The sequence below is a fragment of the Dipodomys merriami genome, unplaced genomic scaffold (assembly GCF_024711535.1).
Source record: "Dipodomys merriami isolate MVZ:Mamm:240054 unplaced genomic scaffold, mDipMer1.0.p SCAF_16, whole genome shotgun sequence".
NCBI classification, from domain to species: Eukaryota; Metazoa; Chordata; class Mammalia; order Rodentia; family Heteromyidae; genus Dipodomys; species Dipodomys merriami.
The window spans coordinates 31,283,096-31,306,149 of record NW_027202937.1 but is presented as its reverse complement, the minus strand read 5'-3'; the positions used below and the strand labels follow the sequence as shown (position 1 = coordinate 31,306,149).

Genomic DNA, 23,054 nt, shown 5'->3' with positions numbered 1-23,054 from the left:
AGAAAGGTTTAAAGAATTAAGCAAAGCAAGTGCTTAATTGGCATCTTCTAGCTCTCAGAATTACATGTGTCCCAAAGTGCCATACATGATCCAAACCCTGTGAACATATCAATTGACTTCTGTTATCTAAAAGGGCCAGAGAGAAAAGTCTTGAGCTATACTTGGAAGCTGGACAGACAAACTAATTGTTATCACACATGCTGTTCTTTAGAGGTAAGACTTATGGATTTATTCCACTCTGAATTACTCTCTTAAATTTTCTGCCTTTCTTAGTTTTGTTTTTGAGACAGGGTATCATATATAGTTCCAGCTGGCCTCAAATTTGGTATCTCCTTCTTCATGAATTCTAGGACTACAGGTATGCTACAGGTATGTACTATGCCAGGATAACAGCAATTTCTCAATGGGAATGTATCATTCATCTTCTACAATGTTTGTCATAACAGAAGACAAATGTAAGAATGACTACTCCTTATTGCAGCTATGACAATAGAACAACTATGTTAATTCTGAAGATGAAAGGCAGTCCATCTACACAGTGGACTGAGTCTCTTAGCCCGTTCTCTGCAGATGGACAAAAGGGCAGCTCATTTTATTCAAGGTTCAAGCTTCAGGGTCCTGCTAAATAGTCCAGGTAATTGCAGGGGGTGAGGGTGGGGTAGGCATTCTTCCCACTGAAGTAGCACTTTGAAATGGAGGTGGTCACTGCATATTTTAGCAGAAGGAATAAACAGGGCAACAGTATGAATGGACCCATGTTAGGAATGGCTGGAGTTGCCATTCCAACTTGAAGGACTTCCAGTCTGGGTGGGTGGCTGCTGAGGCACCTTGCTAAGGTCCAGAATAAAGTCCTATCCCATACGATGTACAGTTATTAGGTACCAAGCAAATTGAGAACAAGAACAATAGAGGCCCCATTCATCCCAGATGTTTCATATAAGCTGATCCTGAAATTTCTATAACCTATCTGAAGGAGAAACCTAAGTCCTTTCTAGGAGAGGTGTACAGGGTAGGGGTGGTTGGTTCCTGACTACCCAGGAGCAGGTTTGCAGCTGTCCCTGAACCTGCAGACATTTCATACTACAAATGACATCTTGGGAATGTCACAAGACTTCCTCCTGACCTCCCACTTCAGCTCATGTCTGTTTTTTTGAAGGAAGAAGAAAAACCATAACCACCTACCCCATTCTGAAAATCCTGGTCTAAGTAGTAGGAAAGCAAGGCTAAAGCCGCTCTCATGACCTTTCCTGTTAACCTCAGATAAACAGCACTAAGTGACAAGGCCACCAAGGTTGTGACCTCACAAAAGACAGTAAAGCACTAATCTTTTAGAATCACAGGGACCTTTGCTCATTTATAAAAACTTCAATGAAGATCATAAAAAATGACTAGTGTAGACAAAAAAAATCAACATTTACTCCCTTTATTACTGATAGTTTCATTTAAAAAAGCATTTGAATTAAGAAGGAGCTAAGAGTCTGCTGCAGATTCTGCAGGTGCTCTATCTCTAGGTTCCAACTGCATCTTCTTTCCTTTAAGAAGGTAGATCTACAGTAAGTGCTTCTCACACAATTAGATAGTCTCAGCCAGTTACTGTTAGAAAATGTATAAGCTCTGCAAAAAGGAAGCAACTAAGTAATGTATAAAGCTAAAACCAAAAAGAAGGCATAGATTTTATATTTTTACTAGTATGCCTGAACTACAGAAGAAATCATGTAGGTCACTTTAAAATAGAAACAACAGTGAAATTCCCAGGGGTGGTTTTAGAAGTGAGATTTGGTTTTCATTTCACCTGGCTTAATAATGAAAACATGAAAGATGGCTTCCAATTTCTCCCAAACCAACATATTAGTCCATTTAAAGAAATGCCACAGGAGACTGTTCCTACTACTTTTCTTTAGAAGATAGATTTTGTTTGTTCTTGCTGAAAATTGAGTGTATCTAGCAATTTTAACAGTGCCTGAACCAAAGTGGGTACCACGAGGGGGGTTTAAATGAAGCCTGAAGACAAAAGATTGCAGTGCAAACACCCAGCTAGCCAGCTACCGGCCACCACTCAGCCCCATGGGCCCTGCTGATAGGTGACCCTGCTGTCATCCATGTCTGATGAAGGCCTTTTAGAGGGGGGCAGCACTAAATACCAAGGCAACATAAACATAAACCCCTCTATTTGCTTCTGGGACAAGATTACACAGAAGGAAAAGAAAAAAAGGAATAAGAATAAACCTATCCCCCCAAAGTTCTATATGTGATATTCTGTAAGCATGTACACATATTCATCAATGTGGATGTACATTATATATGTGCAAACATGTATAGGCCTATATATTTATGTATGTGCACAGTAATGTACTAATGTATATATGAATATAATAACAACTCAGTAGTTAAAAATGTTTCAAGCCTAAGAAAATATGAACAAAAATTACTATAGCTATGAAGATGAGTGTCAGGTTATAAGCCAACAGTGGCAGCCATATATATACAGATTTATCTTCTCTCTCTCTAGTGACAGTATCAGGGTTTGAACTTGGGGCCTGGTGCTCTTACTTAGTTGACATTTTCATTGATAGCTGGCACTTTTATCACTTGAGCTGCAACCCTAGTCTGGCATTTTTGCTGGTTAACTGGAGATATAGTCTCGTGGACTTCTCTGCATGTGCTGGCTTTGAACTATCCTGAGCAGCTAGGATTAGTGGCATGAGCCACTAGCACATGGCTGGGAGAAATATTACTTTCCAAAGCACTTGCTTCAGGGAGCTAGGTTGGCTGTATGGCAGATTTACTCCTTTGGAATATAGTTCTTGGGTAATGTGTAAGCAGAAATTGTACAAGAGAGTTTCATTGCCTTTGGTAGGTCAGAAGAGATGCAAATCCAGAAAAAAAAAAAAAAAAAGCTAAGACAACATGTTTAAGAGTCTACAAATTTACCTCCATGTATATGGCCAGACTCTAGCTCTGTCACCCTCAGGCTTAGAATGGGACCTTAGCTGGACCACATGGGACTGCTGGGGGTGGGGAAGAGAAGTTCAAAGGCTGTAAAAGGAAGTGATGGGAGGGTTTCTATCTGTAGTAGAGCCAGACTGGTACCACCTTTGTTCTTTCCTGTGAAGTGTCTAGTAGATAGGTAGTCAGTCATTGTATTGTGTTCAAACAATTCTATATCACAACCCTTAGATTATTAGATTAGTATTATGTAACTTTACTGATTATCATTTAGAATAACTTTGATATCTACTGAAGCAGGATAGTATAAAAATTATACTATATTAATTTTTTTTTGTTACTGAAGCAAGTAAGATTTCAATCACTGAAAAAAGCTGTTATGAGACTATAAAATATGTACATTTTCTAGTGAAATACTTTTATTACAATATATCCATATTCAAATAGCATTTAATAAATACAAGTTAAGATAGGTACTACAAGCATGTTTCTCTCTGGGAGGAGCTCAGTGCATTCATGGTATAGACATACTTGAGCTGCACATGTGAAATTTTCCTCAGTGGAGGGAGGAGAAGAGGTAAGGCCAGGAGAGGATAGTTGGGTCTGTCACTGGTTGATTCTTCTTGCTTGAGGAACTCTCCCTCCTTATCCTCAGGGATGTGTTCATGGGGTTAAATTAGGAAGGAATTAGGAAGAGAATTTGAGCCTGCTCTTTGGAAGACAGTTTTATCACTTCCTGTTGTATATTCTCAGGATTTATAAGCTCTGAAGAGGAACTGTAAAAAGAACAAGGATCCCAATCCCTCCAACCAAGCCTAATCACAAATTAAACAGCTACATAGGGATATTGTGAGGCCTATCCTCAGATACAAGGTCTGAGGGTGGAAGGGACTTGGTGCCAGCCTGGGCTCCAATGCAGCAGCTCGGAAAGCTATCTATATGATCCAGTTAGTCAGCAGGCAGAACAACACAATGCCAAACCTGTCTTTTTTCAATTTTTTTTTTTACATGTACTTTACTTATCTAAGAAAACCAATCCACTAAATCTTTCAGTTTTACACAATTTCCAGGCATATCACCTGTCATTTTCCCCTGCCACTTAATGTGTCCCTTCAACCCTAGGGAGCTCTGTGGCTGGGGGTCCAGGATAATATACCTAGGGCTGAGTGGGAAAGAGGGAGGGAAGCAGAAGAGGAGGAGGAGGAGAAAAAGGAGGTGGTACAGGTGGTAGGGGAGATCTGTTTGCTCACATTTCATGGTAATGGAAAAGCTAAAAAACTTTTTAGGGTTAAAGTATGTATGAAACCATCTGTTGTGCCCCGCTGTTACATACTTTAGATTCTGCCATGTTTTTATGTCTGTGTCTTCAAAACATCATGAGCTTTAACCAGCAATATTTAAAGTGTGTTGTATTTTAATGGAATCATACATAATGCTGATGCTTCAAAAACACAGTTTTGGAATGTCAGTAGTAGGAAAATATTTGAATTTTATATATATTCTCTTCTTACAAGAGAATATGAAAGAAAAAAGATGGAATCCTCCTATGTTAATTAGCCATCTGGATACTACCCTTGTACATTGAATGTTCATGTCTTTTAATCATTTTTAAATTTAGCTTTCAGTCTTTTAAAACTTGTTTTGTAGAAGTTCTTTATATATTGTTACTAGATCTTTTTTTCATGTGTCTTCTTCCATTCTGCATCCAATTCTTTTAATATCAGAATCTTAACAGGGTCCAAAGTAGTAAAATTTTTCCTTTTATTGTTCACTTTTGGTGTCTTGCTTGAGAAATCTTTGTCTGTTCCAAAGTAACAAAGATGCTCTTTGTTCTCCAAAACTTACTCTTTCCTATTAAAACCTACGCTTTGTTTTATGTATGATATGAGGAAAGGGTCAAGACACTTTTTTTTCTCCAAACAAGAATTGGCTGAATCCAATTTATTGCAGATGTCTTGCCCTATTAGGTCGTACTTCCATTAATCATGTAACTGCATATCAGTGCATCTCTTTCTGCACTCTGTTCAATGATCAACCTGCCTATCTTTGCACTAATACCACACTAATTTAATCACAAGAGACTTGTAGATTGACATCTGCTAGTGGCAATATTCAAGGTTTGTTTTGTATTCAAGAATGCTTGCCTAGCTTGGAAAAAATTATATTAAGTGAAGTAAGCCAAGCCCAAAGAAACATGGGTCCCATGGTTTCCCTTATTTGCAATATCTAGTATAGGTATGAGTCAAGCAGAAAAGGTCAGATAATGTGATGTTAGGAAAATGAACCCTTAGATATGTATTTAAAGGTATTTTTCTTTCATGCATTTGTTTCTAATGCATTTATAAGATTATTTCTTTATTGCTTTGTATGTCCCTCCCCCACAGTATAACCCCTGCTTTCACTATATTTGATGTTGGTATAATTTGTGGAGGAGATGAGGAAAAACAAGTCGTTTAAGGATACAGGTGGACCCCTTGGAACAATGAGAAGTACAAGTTGTCATGTCGAAAATGAACTTTACAACTTTGGTGTGAGGGGGGGAGCGGGGGGGGGGGAGAATTGGGTGGGGGGGGTAGGGGGAGGCTGGGAAGGGATGTGAAGGGTAAACAAAGGAGGAGGCTGCAATGCTTGAAAAGAAATGTACTCATTATCTTGACCATGTAATTGTAACCCCTCTGTACAGTATGTTCACACACACACAAAAAAGAATGCTTGCCTAGTGCTTGCTTTGCTAGAATATATACTGAAATTGGAATGATACACAGAAAATTAGTATGGCCCCTGAGCAAGGATGACAAGCAAATCTGTGAAGTGTTTCATATTAAAACAAAGCAAAACAAAAACAAGACTGTTTAATTATTATTGACCCTTTATCTTTTCATGTGACTTTAAATAATAAGTATCTCAGTTTCTACAGAAGGAAAATTAAAAGTAATGTGACAGACCCAGGCACTGGTGGCTCACGCCTATAATCCTAGCTATTTAGGAGGTTGAGATCTGAGGAATGCGGTTCAAAGCAAGCCCAGGCAGGAAAGTACTTGAGACTCTTATCTCCAATTAACCATCAGAAAACTGGAAGTGGTGCTTTGGGCTCAAGTGGTAGAGTGCTTGCCTTTAGTTGAAGAGCTTAGGGACAGTGCACAGGCCCAGAGTTCAAGCCCCACAACCAACCAACCAAACAAACAAAAAAAAAAGTAATGCGACAAGGACTACACTAAATCTATACAATATTTTGGAGAAAACTGAGTTTGTAATATTGGTGTCTCAATTCACCCTCTATCTACAGAACAGGAAAAGATTCCCATTTTCAAGAGGGCTAAGGGAAATTCAAATGAAAGCCACCAAATCCATTGCAATAGTTAAAACAAGCAAACCACCAGAAGGCTGAAAATACTAAGGAAAAGATGTGGAAAAACTGGGATGCATACTGTCAATAGGAATGCAAACTTTGGGAAACTGCTGGTAGTATTCTCTAAAGCTGAATCTATGTAAACCCAGTGAACTACCAATTTTATTTTTAAGGTGAATAGATTACTAATTAAAATTGTAACACCAAAAACCCTCATCATGCTATGTGATTTATCAAGTTTATTTCTAGAATAGACTAAAAGTACATGATGGTTTTTCATGAGCAGTATTTAAAATAGCTCCACACTGGAAATAACCCAAATGCTCAACAAGGGTAGAAAGGATGAGAAGCTTGAAAAAGTACAGAGCTGAGAAGGAAATTACCTATGCCCACATGTACTAATGTGAAGGAATTTAACAAACAGTACTGAGTAAGAATGGTCTGACTTCACTGACACAAAGAACAAAACCAAACCAAACAAAACCCAGCTGACAGCAGAACTCTGGATCATGGTTACTCCTAGGGTACAGTGGCTGCAATGAAATACTGTATCTTGGAAGCTAATAACTTTGCCATAAAAAAGCATACTGAGCTGTTCTTGGACGGTACTGCCAGTTCTGTATGTGTATATGTTTAACAAAAAGTGTTTTGAAAGTGATGGAAGGGGTGATACTGTTCAGAAAGAAATGTACTCATTATCTGGCTTATATAACTGTAACCCCTTTGTAACACCTCTGAACATCACGTTTACAATAACAAAAACAAAAAAGTAAAAAACATTAAAAAAAGAAAGTATTTTAAGGGAAGACAATTTGGTTTTCATTTAAAACGGATTCACTTCAAACTATTCCCCTTCCCTTGGGTGTTCCTTCTTCTAGAGTTTTTTTTTTTTTTAATCTAAGGAGAAATCCTCAAAAAAATTACTTGTTCCAAATACATTTTTTAAAACCTTTCCAAACTAGACAATGGTTAAAAATTTAATGCATTACTTTACTTTTATATATTGTATCTTTATAATCTAAATAGAACCATTTCTTTATAAGTGTTTTTTTTATCTGTGTTTATTTTTCAAATAAATGCAATGTTATGGAAAAGGCATGATATCTTTAAGGATCTTTTTAAAAACACGTTTTTGCAGATTAGTTCCTCTAAAACATCTTTTGTCCTGATTTGGTTTTGTGTGGATGAATCTATGTATGTAATTACAGCATTCTTGGACATTCATTTTTAGGTGTGGCACAACCCAATTTCCCAATAAATTTGTAGAAAAAAGACAGCTATTTTCTTTCAGTCTCTTTCTAGGAAATAACTCTGAGACTGAGTTTTGTACTTCTATAATCCACCAAATGGGAATATGAAATGAAATTAAGAATTATAGAAAAAGCTGATTGTTTAGCATAAACTGCACTGAATTGCTGGCTGGGTAATTTTAGTTTAACTATGAAATTATAATAGACTTGTGACTCAATTTTCAATAAAAATAACAAAAAGTCCTTACACTAGAAGAACAGAAATTGTCATATGATAGAATGGCTGGTGCTGTGAAAGAGCTATGAGAGGAATATTTGTTTCGGGTTTGTATTAACTCTGGCTCTAGTAATTGCACTTCAAAACCTTAAAGGGAATATATTACAAACACCATCACTATGCTGAGCTTTGTGGTTGTGTTAAAGCCATTCATGGAAAGACTGTTTTTATCCACATTAAATATTTAGAGGGTTCATTTAAAAAAGCACAATAGTTACCCAATGCAATCATGTTGTGATCTCAACAGTACAAGAGTTGAAAGAACGATAGGTGCTCTAAAAAGCTGTATCATATGATATTCTGGCCTATGTTGTTTTTGTTCCTGTACTATGATTCAGCATGTTGAGCTCTCACTTGACTATTTTGCTCACAACTGGCTCTTTATCACTTGAATCATACCTTTACTTCTGGCTTTTGGCTGGTTAAATGTAGATAGAAGAGTTACCACGAATTGCAGGGCGCTGGTGGCTCACGCCTGTAATCCTAGCTACTCAGGAGGCTGAGATCTGAGGATCGCGGTTCAAAGCCAGCCTCGGCAGGAGAGACCGTGAGACTCCTATCTCCAATAAACCACCAGAAAACTGGAAGTGGCGCTGTAGCTCAAGTGGTAGAGCGCTCGCCTTGAGCTGAGGAGTTGAGGGACAGCACCCAGGCCCAGAGTTCAAGCCCCACGACCGACAAAAAAAAAAAAAAAAAAAAAAAAGAAGAGTTACCAGGAATTGTCTGCCTGTACTAACTTTGAACTGCTACATTTAGATATCAGCTTCTTGAGTACTTGGGATTGTAGGTGTGAGCCACAGGTGCCTTGCTTGGCCTCCTTTTAAAACTATATTAAACATTTATTCTTAAAATTTTCAAAGTGTGTTTATGACTCTGTTGATTTTGGAGGCCGTGCAAGAAGTGGAGTAAGAATGCTGTTCCCAGTGGCTGAGCCTTTTCCTACTTGTCCCTATTTGCTTCAGGACTTCTGCTAGAGAGTACAAAAGAGAAAAGTCATCTTACCACAATCTATACTGGGATATTTAATACCATCAATCACTACCAGATAAGATTTAAGTACTGAGGCCTAGCTTCATATATGTAACTTCTGAAGACAAAGGAAAGTGACAGATAATTTTCTTAAAACCAAGAGGAATAAACTATTCATTAACCAAAAAAACCTCCCTTGGTGAATAAATCACTGGAAACTGGAATCACAGAATGAAAGCTGAATTATTCAGAGTTTGACATTTTAGAAATATAATTTCCTAGGGGCTGGGAAGGTGGCTCAGTGGTACAGTGCTTGCCTTGCATACATGAGGACCTGGTTTCGAATCCTCAGTACTACATACGCAGAAAAAACTGGAAGTGGCACTGGGGCTCAAGTGGTAGAGCACTAGCCTTGAGCTGAAGAACTCAGGGACAGTGTCCAAGCCCAGAGTTCAGGCCCCATGACTGCCAAAAAAATAAAAGATAAAAAAATATATAATTTCCTAATAGTTAAACACAAACTTAATCAACCTACAAAAAACATTTGGGACATTTTGTTCTCAAATGATATGTAGTTAGAATTTGAGATGAAGCATTGTTAAGTCTCCAGAAGTGATGTCAGCATGATACCCTAAATAAAGATGATCATTCCAATTTGTGGTTATTTTAAAAAGTAGTTGTAGTAAAGCTAGAGATACCATTTTTCTTTTTTTTTTTAAATATAACTTTTGTACTGGTATTGGGGCTTGAACTCAGGGCCTTGTCATTCATTCTTACTTGGCCTTTTCATTCAAGGTGGTACTCTACCACTTCAGCTATATCTCCATTTCCTAGAGATGCCAATTTTTGAGGAATATAATTTCAGAAATAGATGAAAATAGCCAAGCACTGGTGGCTCACGCCTGTATTCGTAGCTACTAAGGAGGCTGTGATCTGAGGATTGAGGTTGGAAGCCAGCCCGGGCAGGAAAGTCCATGAGACTCTTATTTCCAATTTATCACCAGAAAACTGGAAGTGGCACTGTGATTCAGGTGGTAGAGTGCTTGCCTTGAGCTGAAGAGTTGAGGGACAGTGCCAAGGCCTAGAGTTCAAGCCCCATGACAAAAAAAAAAAAAGATGAAAACAAACTTATCTAAAAAAAAGACAAAAACAAGTAGCTATTTCTTGACTGTTTAAAAGATAACTTCTAATTACAGTACTCTTTTTTTAAAGTCAAAGAATCTTAAGCTAGACTTAAGCTAAGTCTTAAAAATGATATAATTCTCCCAAATAATACCAAACAAACCTTTTGGTGTGTGTAAGTTATTCATATTCTTTTTTTTTTTTTGTTGGTGGTGGGGCTTGAACTCTGGGCCTGGGCACGGTCCCTCAGCTTTTCAGCCATAAGTACTTGAGCCACAGAGCCACTTTAGGTTTTCTGGTGGCTAACTGGAAATAAGAGTTCAATGGACTTTCCTCCCTGGGCTGGCTTTGAACCATGATCCTTAGATCTTACCCTCCTTAGTAGCTAAGACTATAGGCATGAACCACTGGCGTCTGGCAAGTTATTCATATTCTTAACGCATACATAATTTTATTAGGAGCCTAGAGAAGCCTTTGTCTGAAAGATCAGTTCTAACTCTAATCTTACTATGCTAACTCTAATCTTACATGCTTGGGGCTTAAAATTTCTTATTCAGTTGGCAGATACTCTTTCTCATTGGTTCAAGTTTTTTTGTTTTTTGTTTTTTTTTGTGCTATTCCTGGGGCTTGAACTAAGGGCCAGGCATTGTTTCTGAACTTTTGAACTTTTGTAGTCCAGGCTAGTGCTCTACCACTTGAGCCACAGATCTACTGGCTTTTGGGTTGTTAATTGGAGAAAAGAATCTCACAAAATTTCCTGTCTTGGCTGGCAGTGAACAGTGATTTTCAGAGCTCAGCTTCCTGAGTAGCTGGGATTATAGGCATGTGACACTGGCACCTAGCTTGGTTCAAGCATTAAAAAAAAGATAAATACTAAATTAGTTCTTTTACTGTCATAGTGATAGTATGTAATATACAAAGGGTATAAAATAAAAATGTTTCTCTTACCCCTTTTGTCCTCTTTTGTGAATGTGTTGACTTGTGCCTGTAGAAATCCAGCTGTCAATGTCATTTCACTTGCCATTTCAATCTGTCACATTCTGCTCTGTCCTTTCTTTGCTACTACTGGTTTCTGTAACCCTAATAAAGTACTGCTTCATGTAATTGCTTTTAAAGATTGTACTTTCATGTAGGTTCATTTGCCTTCAATAGTATCTCTTCTTACATTTACAGTAGCATTTGATGTATACCATAAAATATAAAACTACCTGTCTGATGAATGTTTTTACATTCTGAATTAAAAGTACAATTCACTCCTCTTTTCCTGCTGTCATGGAAGAGGCATTTCACACACAGTGCTGAGTCAGATATTTCTTACTGTTACTCACTTCACTAACAACAAGTGCTTGCTTATTTGGGTTATTAGCAACTAGACTCTAATCCAGAAATCAATTTCCATAGAAAATACACTGCATTTATTTTTAGCTACAAATGGGGTATACTTTATTATATGTCTGTTTAAAATACAATGCTCTTCTCAGAGTTTATTACTGTAAATAGAACATAACAGATAGTTGTATGATGTTTATTACTGGGACAAAGCAAAGGAAAAAAACACTTTGTGTCACAACCAAGGAGGCCTCAAAGACTAGTAGGCTCATGCTGATGGGACAAAGAAAGTAAGATGAAAGGGCTTTGAACATCTAAATAATGATGGCAGTGGGTTATAACAATTGTATTACCCCCCACCCCCTCCCAAATCTGTAGAGGTCACACACCCACAACCATTCATGTAAGATTTCAGGCAGGCAAGGGTCTTTTTCAATGGATAAAGCATCTGGGTTAGAGGTTGCTCCAAAACACATTTTCATTCACTAATTATGAAGAGAAAAGCAAACCTCTAGCAAATACTCAAACTTCACAAATTAACATGATCAATAATGGCACAAACTATAAGCTTGTGCCTATTTATTCATTTATTTTGGTGCCAGGATTCACTAAAACAAACAGAAAGATATTATCTGTGTAATAAAAAAGGCATTGCCAACTAATCTTCACCAACCACTGATATTCTTTTCCACTCTAGCTCCTGCTGAATTCTCCTTTCCCATCAGGAGAAACACTAAAACACGTTCTTAAGCATCCTTTATCCCTTTAATTCCTATACGTTATCAGGGCGAATCACTAAAGATATTCAGCATCCAGTATTTGGAAATTATTCCAGTTCACCAGAGAACAATATACCAGTGTCAAAGAAAACATGAGTGATTAGGGTGGTGAAACCTCTCATGGAGCAACTTGTGGGGATTTCATACCATTGTCTTTGTAATGTGAAATCAAACATGGCATATTTATACTGAATCTGTAGTTCTTATTAGGTTGAAAATAGAAGGGAAGAATTATGAATGTGGTAAGCCTACTCAGGTATCAGTTTCCAGTACAGTTCTGGTGCTGTAAATCACCACTTCAATGCAAGAAAATTAACAGTGACAGTCTGAAAGCAATGTGGCAGGCCTGCTGTGTCTATGTCTCTGGCCATAGTCTTTAAAACCATTCCTTGGTGCAGAAAGCAGTCCTGTCATCACAAGTACCACAGGCTGTGAATAGAAAAGTTCTATTTCTTGTACCCCAAAGGTACTCTGAAGACACATGGATTACCTGATCACAGGATGGCAGCTGTGGAAACACAAGCTATTCACTTATGCTCTAACATGCTGGAAAAGCACCCTGAGATCCATCCTGCTTACATATAGAGACTGCTACCTGAAGAGCAACAACTTTGAGAAAGCCCAGGAACAAAATGGAGGACCTAGTGTTTGGTGGTGTATTTCCAACACTTTTGAAGGAGAACAAGCCTTGACTTGTCCAAGAAGTGTAAATGCAGTTCTATGAGCAGGTAGTTTTGCCTGGATGTGAATCAGTCACCAGGCTGCCTTGCTCCGATTCTATTTGGCAAGATGAGGCATGCAAAGGAAAGCTTTTCTCCTCTAGTGTCAAACAGTTGAAGAATCTAACCTCCTCCCTGAGGAGTGCAGACAGACCACTGGAGAGGCCTAAAAAGGCTCCCCAATACCATGCTGCTCACCACACAGGGATCAAACTATGCACCTGAGAACAAACCTGATAAACCCTCCAGCTCTCTATGCTTCTAGTCTCTTGCTTTCACCACTGATTTTTAGAAGCTTCTTAGCTAATAATAAAGCATTAGACTCCTCTGATGTGTGTGTACTTTGAGAAACCTCATCTATGATGTTTTTCTGGAATATGGTGGTAGCCTTGTTCAGATAAACAAATTGAAATCAATGACCCTTCACTGGGGGCTGTTGATGTGTCCTTTTCACATCAAAGATATAAGAGCAGAGATCTGCCATGAGATCATACTAATGGTACCAAATTCTGAACATGTGTCTTATGAAGAACCAAGAAGTTTGATTACCCATGCGGAGACCACCAATTCCTTCATTTCCTCTTGTCTCAAACCATTTTCCCCCATACATCCTATCACTCTTTTTTTTTTTTTTTTGTCTCATAAATATCCCTGAGCCTTATCCTAGCAGAGGTAGATCTATTACTTGGGGCTCTCACCTCCTCTCTGCCTTTTGAAGTCTCGGCTTTAGTGACCTGCATGCTTGACAAGCCTGTCTGGTAACATATGCAGCAAAAATGATTCTCTTATCTATGGCAATAATCTTGACATTAATTCTAATGAGATATTAAAATTATTCTGGCAGGGCTTACAAGTTGATTAGTTATCCATGCTGCTTAAAAAGTGGATTCTGATGATTTACAGAAATTTAAATTTCACCTCTTCCCAATATCTCTAAAATGTACCAGCAAAACAATAGGCATAATTTCAGGAATCTGTAGGACTAGTACCATTATGCTTTATTCTTTGGGCTTCCATGATAAAAATATATCTCCTACAATGATCTGACCAGGTAGCAGTTTCCTTACTCTCAATAAATCCATTTTCTAATTATATAGAATGGCATGTTGTCTTGGCCCTGATTACATTGAAAATACCACAAGTATTATTGCTTTAATGTGCATTACAGAAACATGACTCCCCAAATGAACCTGATCCATTAATAACATCTCTTTTAACTACTGACTAATGATTTCGCAGACATGGAATCGAATATTTTACAGCTCTTTTCAACCATCTGTCCTACTTTCTTTCAATATGAATTTGCCTGAGATATGAAATTTCCTGTGCTTTGTGCCATTATGTTTGTTAATATTAACACACCAATTAGATATCTCAACACGGATACACATGCTGTATGCAGAGTTAAGCTCTGAGTAGTGTTCAAAGAACCAGAATCTTCTATCTGAAGACCCTCTTATGCTACTCTTGAACTAGCCTGAGGTTCTACATGCGTGGCAGCCCATTCAGCTTTGTTCTCAAGGGCCAACGTACCAAGGTCTGAATCAGTCAGAGTTGTTCAGCCAGAGTAAGTAACTGCATTCAGGTTGCGATACTTTAAACCTAATTTTAAATCACAATCCTTTTCTTTTATAAGAACAGTAACATATATTAATACATTTGAAATTCTATTAAATTATGCTATTGAAGAGAATGGTTAATCAGTAGACTGATCAATAATATATTATGTTTTCAGCTTATTCCATTTACAAAGTTCCTTGTTACTGAGTGGTGATTATGTGCCTATTTATCACTTTGGTAGCTAAGTGATGGATGTGGGACTCATGTTTAATTAATATAAAAAAGTTAATACATTTAATAAAAAGGCCTATCTTAAAGTAATGCACAAGCTTTCAACATATATAAAGATACAACCTGCTTGAAGGCAAGTTAGACAAGAGTTGCTTTCTATAGGAAGCTGCCTTAAAGGTAAATGCAAAATTCTAACAGTCTTGATTGCCGAGAATAAGCAGACATGGGAAGTGATGCTGGAAGTTACAGGTGAAAGGATCCTTTTCCAAGGCTTGGTGTAGCTGACAGTCTGAGGAAAGTTCTCCTGACCATAATCATCCCTTCTGGCACTGAGCTCTAGGGTTCTGTGAGGTGGGAACCATGACCCAATGGAAGAACTGCATAAAGCTGCCTCCTGTACAGCTCTCAGGTCTCTATTGCTGCTGGGCCTCAGCTTTTCTCTGAAAGATTCTCTATAAATAATCCTGACTGTTCCCTTTCCTCCTCAGTTTAGTGTAGAGGAGCACAGAATCTAAATGTATTGAGCTCTTACAATACATTTTGCAGTGAGAGGCTGCAGAGCATGGAAACATCATTACAATTTTACCTCCACAGAGAAAAACAACTGATTTTACTCCTGCAGGGCATCTGCCATGTTACTAAGGATAAAGTTGCCTTTAAAATCAATTACTGTGGTTAAAATGAGGAGTATAACCATCTTTCCCTATGCCTGGCTACACCCAGAGGCAATAATGAATGGAACTAGAAGGCAGTATGACTACAGGGGTGTTTTCACAATGATTCAAGGTTCAAAAGTGAAAACAAAGATTGTTTAATGACATCTTGCTTGGTGTCACTAGACTAGCACAATTTTTCTCAGAGGGAGGGGGTTATTTATAAAATCTAATGATTAGTTTAATGAGGGCAGGAGAAAAAAAATAAATCTTACCCACTTCTTAAATCTTCTTTTATCTTATCTCGTATCTCTTTTTCTTTAGTTTTTAAAAAATAAAAGCTATTAACTGACAATATGATGCTGACTTTATTTCACTGTGGAAAAGTTTGTGCTCCAAGGTAAGAAATCACAAACTTTTCCACAGTGAAATAAAGTCAGCACCACAAACCTTTTTTTAAACTGACAATATGAAAGTCTATCTTAGTATGTATGTAAAAATATTGTATCACCTCTTCCCCAACCTCCCTTGAGCTCTCTTCTTCCTTTTTCTCTGCACTACTGTGATTTGAGATGAGGGCCTCACACAAATAGGTGCTCTACCAATGTAGAATGTCCCAATTCTTTTACTCCTCTCTTCAACAAATGCTGTCATGCTTAAAGTAAACACCACTGGCTCACACCTGTAATCTTAGCTACTTAGGAGGCTGAGATCTGAGGATTGCAGTTCAAAGCCAACCCAGGCCAGAATGTCTACGATACTTCTATCTCTAATTAACCACCAGAAAACTGGAAGTGGCACTGTGGCTAAAGTGGTAGAGCACTTGCCTTGAGCTAAAGAGCTCAGTGACAGGGAATAGGCCCAGAGTTCAAGCCCCACGACCAACAAAAATAAAATAAGAATAAAAATAAAAAATCGAGAATATAAAAACTTCTGAATGGAAGTTTTTCTTAATTTTTATGCAGCTTCAGAAGATCTACTTCCTAGCCAATTAGACTTAGAGACATCACATATTAATGCCTTAAAATGCAGCCGTTCATGTATAGATGAAGGATGCTTTCTACTTACTGACAACCTAGATCCTCAGCTAAACATTTTCTTTGTAAGTATTATATAAAGTAAGTAGTATTTAAAAGAGGTGGATTTTTGTGGAAAATACTTGTAAACTCAGAGCCTGATGTTTGCTAGGCAGGTGTCACTGTGGCATACTTCTAGAATATACTTGCATATTTCATACTTCTTGTTTGACCCAGGCAATCTAATGGTGATGGAATGCATATAGAGTCCTTTGGTCCTTATTCCTGAACTGGAAAGTGAGGAAAAAAAGTAGAATTGTTAAGAAAAGTCATTTTCTGGGGAGTCTAGGATAATGGGTCAATGGAACATTAAAAAAAAAGGGGAATATTATGGCTTTAAAACATGACCACAAATTTTGTGATAAAATTTTTCATTGCAAGCTTATTTTTTCTCTCAGATATTCTGCAGCTTTGCTCGCTCATTTTTTGAAAAGAGTCAAATCATTTAAGATAAATTATCATGCTAAAAACCAAAGTATTAATAATTACAAGTTAATATTACCAAAACCTGTGTAACAGATGAAAGATATGAGATGTGAAGCGGAAGAAGATATAAGCATCTTTGAATTCTTTGCCTAAGATTGGTCCTGTCTATCTTCCCACACATTCTTTTCTCTCCTTCTTCTCTGGCAGTCATTTAGAATACATGTTCCGCTCCCATACAGCTCTAGGAACATGACCTATTAATTATTTTCTAATCTTTATTATAACTTCAGCGATTACTTCTAGAGTGGTTCTTTTGTCTTTGTCAACATACATTATAAAGAAAAAGAAAACAACTCCCACATGGCCCCAATCTACCCATTCCCCAAATTCTCAAACACTTGCTCTGTTTTCCTCTGCTCTTCCCTACCAACCTATTCCTTCATCTTTGGTACCTCTGTGTCCTGACCATTCTGTATGCCTGTATGGCTTCTTCTCTCTGATTATTCCCTCTAGGTAGCTGAGCTCAATTTCATCTTTCATCAGATAATTGGGCAGCCTCTGAGTTTTGGGTGCACCTTTTCAAATGCTTGGTATATACCCAGAAAGTACAGTGCTGGCATCTTAGACTTAGTCTGACTCCATGAAAACTTCTACTTCCTTTACATAGATCTCTTTTGTTAACTGCACTTCCTGAACCAAGTGACAAGTACACGCACACCAAGTCACACTGATATAACAAGTCAACTTTGCCCTTAATGAGGTAGCTCAGGCTGGTGACCAAAGCTATGTTCAACAATTGGGTAGCAACACCTCCAGGTCCTGTTATTAGGCATTATTAAATCCAGACAGGTATAATTAATGTGACATTTCTGAGACCCCTAAGACATTGTATAGATATAATGAGGACTGAAATTAAACCAATGATGCTAATGGTTTGCATAGGTGTAAGGTTTTCTATATTTTAGCTATTATTTAAGGTGTTTGAAGAATTAAAAAGCAGCAGCTACATTAGATTAACAACTGCTTTTTAAACTGGCTTTGAATCAATGCTTATGTGTTTACCAAAGATCCATCTTACAGTTTCATTTATTGAGTATGTAAGACTAATAAGCTGATCATTAAATTGAGACTATAATTATCCATGGTCATAAGTCCTCTGGATATTAAAAAATCAATATTTATGTATATATATGTATATAGCTCTTTTTGTCTTAAAAGTAGCTTAAGACCTTGGCTTTTATTTTATTTTGTATGTTTTTTTATTGTAAAAATACTGTACAGAGGGGTTACAGTACATGAGCAAGGTAATGAGTACATTTCCTATTGAGCATTGTTGGCTCCTTTGTTCTTCCCCTACCATCCCTAAGGTAGTTCTGATGTATTATCCTTTTGCAGAACCACTGTTGAGATTCATCTTTTAATCAGTATAGAGTATAACAACTAGTGTGCCTGTGTACAGTATTTAAATTATCAGTCATGTATAATTTTGCTTGGTATCAGAGAATCTTCTATACTCTCTAGATGAAATGTATCAGTTTTCAAGAAGGCTACAATCTGAGTGTGAGGAATATTTTATGTTGCAGAGTTTTTTTTTTTCTGTAGCTGTTTTTAGTCTGTACATATGATGTGCTTTTTACAATCCAGTATTTACTAAAAACAGTGATAGAACCTATAATGAAAGCCTAAGTATTACATTTTAAATGAGTCTACATGGTACACCTATTATTTAATTATTAAAGGCATCTATTCCCTTCTAACTTGACACCCTTCCATTATCTCCCCCCTCCTCCAGATTTAGGCTCTATGTGGAGAAAATGATCTATAGCCCATGTTCCTTTATTTAGAAAAGCATGCAGGGACTGGGTCTCTAGGTGGCTAAACCAAAGACTGTAGGTAAGTGGTTGCAGGAAGAAAGAAAATCTACATGTTGCATTATAATTTATAAATTTTCCTCCTTGCACAGTCTACCTCTGCATGCCACTCTCCATTTGGGGAGATGATCTTAAACACTTAAATGGGCAATCCTGCAGCTTGGAAAGATGTGTATTTCCCCCCCCCCCCCAATTTGGCCAGTGAAAATGGAGTACCTAGTATCTGGTAACACAATAAACAATAGTTAGAAAAGATTCAGCAATGTAGTAAGTCTAGGATAAGAGTTGGATAAATTCACTGTTGAGTGATTCTGTATTATCTACACAATTGTCCATTTGGAGTTTCCGTCAGAACTCACTTCTCTATTCTTACAGCCTTCTACCTCTCCCCTTCACATTCATGAAATTGAGTGCTGGTACATAGGAAGAAGTAATGTCTCATTTATTTTTGGCTGTAAGAATACGAATAAAATCAGATGAAAAAAGTCTGACAAGCAAATAAGGGACTCTACTCCTTAAAGCTCTGAGGTTTATTTTTCATTTTTATTTATTTATTTTTGTCGTGGGGCCTGAACTCTGGGATTGGGCACTGACCCTGAGCTTCTCAGCTCAAGGCGAGTGCTCTACCACTTGAGGCCCAGTACCACTTCCGGCTTTTTCTGCTTAGGTGGTGCTGAGGAATCGAACCCAGGGCTTCATGTATGCAAGGCAAGCACTCTACCTCTGAGCCACCTTCCTAGCCCTCTTTGAATTTTTTTTTTAAAAAAAGACCTGTTGGAGATTCACTGTATAACATGGTAACTATTGCTAAAAATAATGTATTATATATTGTGGAGAGTATCAACATCTCAAATATTCTTATCACAAGAAATAGGATATGAATGGATGGATATGGTAATGAGATTGAATATATCATTTTATAATATATGCCTTTCAAAGTATATGACCTATACTAAGTGTATAAATTTTATATATCTATTAAAAACAAAATCTCAAGAGTGTGGTGATATGCACTTATAATCCCAGTACTCAGGAGACTGAGACAGGAGGACTGCAAGTTTAAAGCCAGTTTGGGTTACATATGTATAGAGAGACTTCGCTTCAATAAAAAGCGGTTGTATTTTTATTCTTTATGCTTCAAAGCTTTTATGTAAGGAACTAAAAGGTAACATAGTTTATTTTCTTATCTTTACACTTGCTTTGAAGACAAATGATCTTTCATATATTCTTGCTTTTGTAGTCCTAGAAATAAAATGTAGAACCTTGAACATGCTAGGAAAGCACTAAGCTACATGACATCATCTATGTTCCTCAAGAAACGATTCTATAACGTCTGCATTGTTATTATAATGAGGAATAAATTCTAGAAATCAAAAGTAAGGTCATGTACCTTTACAATAAAGGAGTTCAAAATTATACTTCTTTCGTGAAAAGAACTATTCTTTTATAAGAAAACCAGGTTGTTTTTTGTTTTTTCTCTTCCCTCCTTGGAAGGTAACAGATACTAAACCTGGTGTTAGAATGGGACAAATTGCAATGTACGTCTGTAAAGTTTGACTTTGTTTCATGGAGATCCTGTTAAAACCATACAAAAACAAGCATTTGCTTACATTTTATACAGATCAATCTTAGTTCAAAAAGCTAAAATAAAATATCTGGAGTTTAGAAAACAGATCTTGTTCTCTGAAGAAAACAAATACACAGGATATAAATAGCTTCTAAGTGAATGCTTTTGGATAAAGGACAAGACATTCACTCATTTACCAGAAAAACCTTGTAGAAGAGATTATTGTTCACCAGGCTTTACTTGGGTTCCAGTGCTGAGAAATAGTCCCTAATTTTAAGTCCCTTCTATAAGGTATCAAATGAATAGGATTTATGAAAACATTGGTACAAAAACATAAGGAGCTGTGGAAGTTTCAAAGAACAAATGCATCCTCTTGTCACACCTCCAATTATGCCCCTAAATCACACCAAGATTAGGATTGTGTGCAAGGTCCTGTAGGGTCTGTTCTTGCTCATCCTTGAGGCTGATCTTGAAAGTCTTGGCTTTTTGTTTCTCATGCGCCAGACTTCAGGTGGCAAATGCCCTCTCTCTTCCCTGTACAGCACACGTTACCTGCCCTCTATACATAGTGGCTTCATTGCAATCATCTCCTACATATCCTGTTGGAGGACCAAGTCTGTATTCTCTCACACCCCTTTGAAGGGTGAAGGTCTGTCACAAAGATAAATATTGGTGACGCATGCCTGTCATCCTAGCTACTCAGGAGGCTGAGATCTGAAGGATCATGGTTTGAAGCCAGTCAGGGCAGAAGAGCCTGTGAGACTCTCATCTCCAATTAAACATCAGAAAAAACCACCAAAAAAACCCTAAGTTGACCTGTAGCTCAAGTGGTAGAGTGCTAGTCTTGAGCACAAAGACTCAGGGTCAGTGCCTGGGCCTTGACTTCAAGCCCCAGGACAGACAGACAGACAGCCAGACAGACTGACACAGATACACACAGGAATGAGAGAAGCTGTGATCAGTGGTACAGATAGAAAGCTACGAAAGCCATTGAGATGACACAGTGGAGGCGAATAACACAAATATTCCAAATGGTTACAAAGGAAAATTTAAAAAAAACCCATACTTTATCTTTTTGGTAGTATATATACCGACAAATATTGGGCAGGGATGGACTTTGGATTCAAATTGCTCTGGGTTGAAATGAAAAGGGAATATAAACAGTACCCACTTTATCATAGATGAGTGATAGTAAAAGCACTATATAATACCTGCCACAGCAGGCACTTGACAGGGTAAAAGCTAGTCCAACTTACCAAATGCCCACTAGACAGAGAGACTCACATGGAAGCTGGGAGGCACTAAGTGGCTTTCTCTATCTGCTCAGTGGCAGAGCTGAGATCTAGGTTAGTCTAGTTTCCAAATCTGTGTTCTGAAACAGCACACAAAAGTAAGAAGTCACAACTAGACAGACTTGAAAGCTGTCCTTGCAGGTAACAGTTGAGTCATGGTGGTAGATGTGACCATTAGGAAAGAGATGGACCAATGATAGATACATGGAACACTTCTTAAGTTTAGAAAGACCCAGAGGGCCAGCAAAGGAGATGAGGACAAAAATGTCAGGAGGGAGAATGGGAATGAGAAGCAGCTGAGAGATATGACTGAGAGTGGTTGGCACTCAGGTTCCTGCTTTAGTGTGGCAGCAGGGGGGGTACAGTTTGGATGATAGCCAGTTATGGTGAGTATAAATGATACTACAAAAAGAGGTGAAAGAGCTGGGCTGCACATAGAAACAAAGAGGCTGGAAGGCTACTTCTGGATTAGGGAGACAGACTGGAGAGAGGGAGAGTGGAGGTTTAGGAGATAATCAAAGAAGGGGGATTAGCAGTCTACAGAAGAGGAAAGCATGATATCCAACAGCAAGGAAAAACCAGTAGTTTGGAAAAAGCAAGGGATGTTTCTTTTCTGCAGAAAAATGAAGAGGATTGGGGGCTTTGTGGTTTGAGGTTTTGGCATACTTATGAGCAAAATGTGTACTTATTCTCTAAATGGTACTGGGACAAGTGGTTATCATTTAGAACAAAGTTAGGTTGAAAATACATTTATAATCTGGGTGCCAGTGGCTCACATCTGTAATCCTAGCTACTCAGGAGGCTGAGATCTGAGGATCCTGTTCAAAGCCAGCCCGGGCAGGAAAGTCCGTGAGACTCTTTATCTCCAATAAACCACTAGAAAACTGAAAGTGGCGCTGTGGCTCAAGTGGTAGAGAGCTCATCTTGAGCTGAAGAGTGCAGGGACAGCACCCAAGCCTAGAGTTCAAGCTCCACGACCAACAAAAAAGAAAAAGAAAAAGAAAAAGAAAATATATTTATATCAAAATAAACTCTAAGTGCTTCAAAAATTAAACATTAAAAAAATCCTATAAAACCACCAGAAGAAAATTTGGAGAATTTTTATAATCTTGGAGTGGGAATTCAGCATGACACAAAATTCAAAGGCAAAGTATTACTGCACAAAAATTAAAATTTCTAAGAATGTTCAAGTAACCATTATTTTACTTAAGAATGGCTCCAAAGTGCAAAGGTAGAGATGCTTGCTCCTCCACGTAGAAGATCTCTAGAGTATTACGATTGCATTTAGATATGTAAAGAGCTTCTCTTACTTGAATATGCATAGAGTTCTGTGTTCTACACTCAAATAAAAACAAATTGAACAAAAAACCTTTCATACTTACTTAGTGATTTTTTAACATAGTTTTCCAGAAATTTTCTGTGAATTTACGGAAAGTGTGTGTGTGTGTGCACACATGCAGGATTCGAACTTAGTACCTGCTGATTTTGCTCATTGGCTAGCACTCTACCAACTTAGCCATGCCCCCATGTACTATTTTTTTGTTTGACACAGATGAGGTTGCACCATGAATTCACTAGCCATACACCCATACTGACCTTATCCACAGAGGATATTTCCTAACCACCAGTGGATGCCTA

At 37.8% G+C, this 23,054-nt stretch overlaps 1 protein-coding gene and 1 non-coding gene across 3 annotated transcripts in view; one reads left to right on the top strand and one right to left on the bottom strand.

Moving 5' to 3' along the window:
* Lyrm4 (LYR motif containing 4) overlaps positions 1-23,054 on the bottom strand; it is a 110,501-nt gene that overhangs the window by 34,750 nt on the left and 52,697 nt on the right. The window lies entirely within an intron of this gene.
* LOC138828525 (U6 spliceosomal RNA) lies at positions 5,670-5,772 on the top strand. Its single transcript, XR_011372276.1, has one exon. It is a non-coding gene; the product is annotated as a U6 spliceosomal RNA (small nuclear RNA).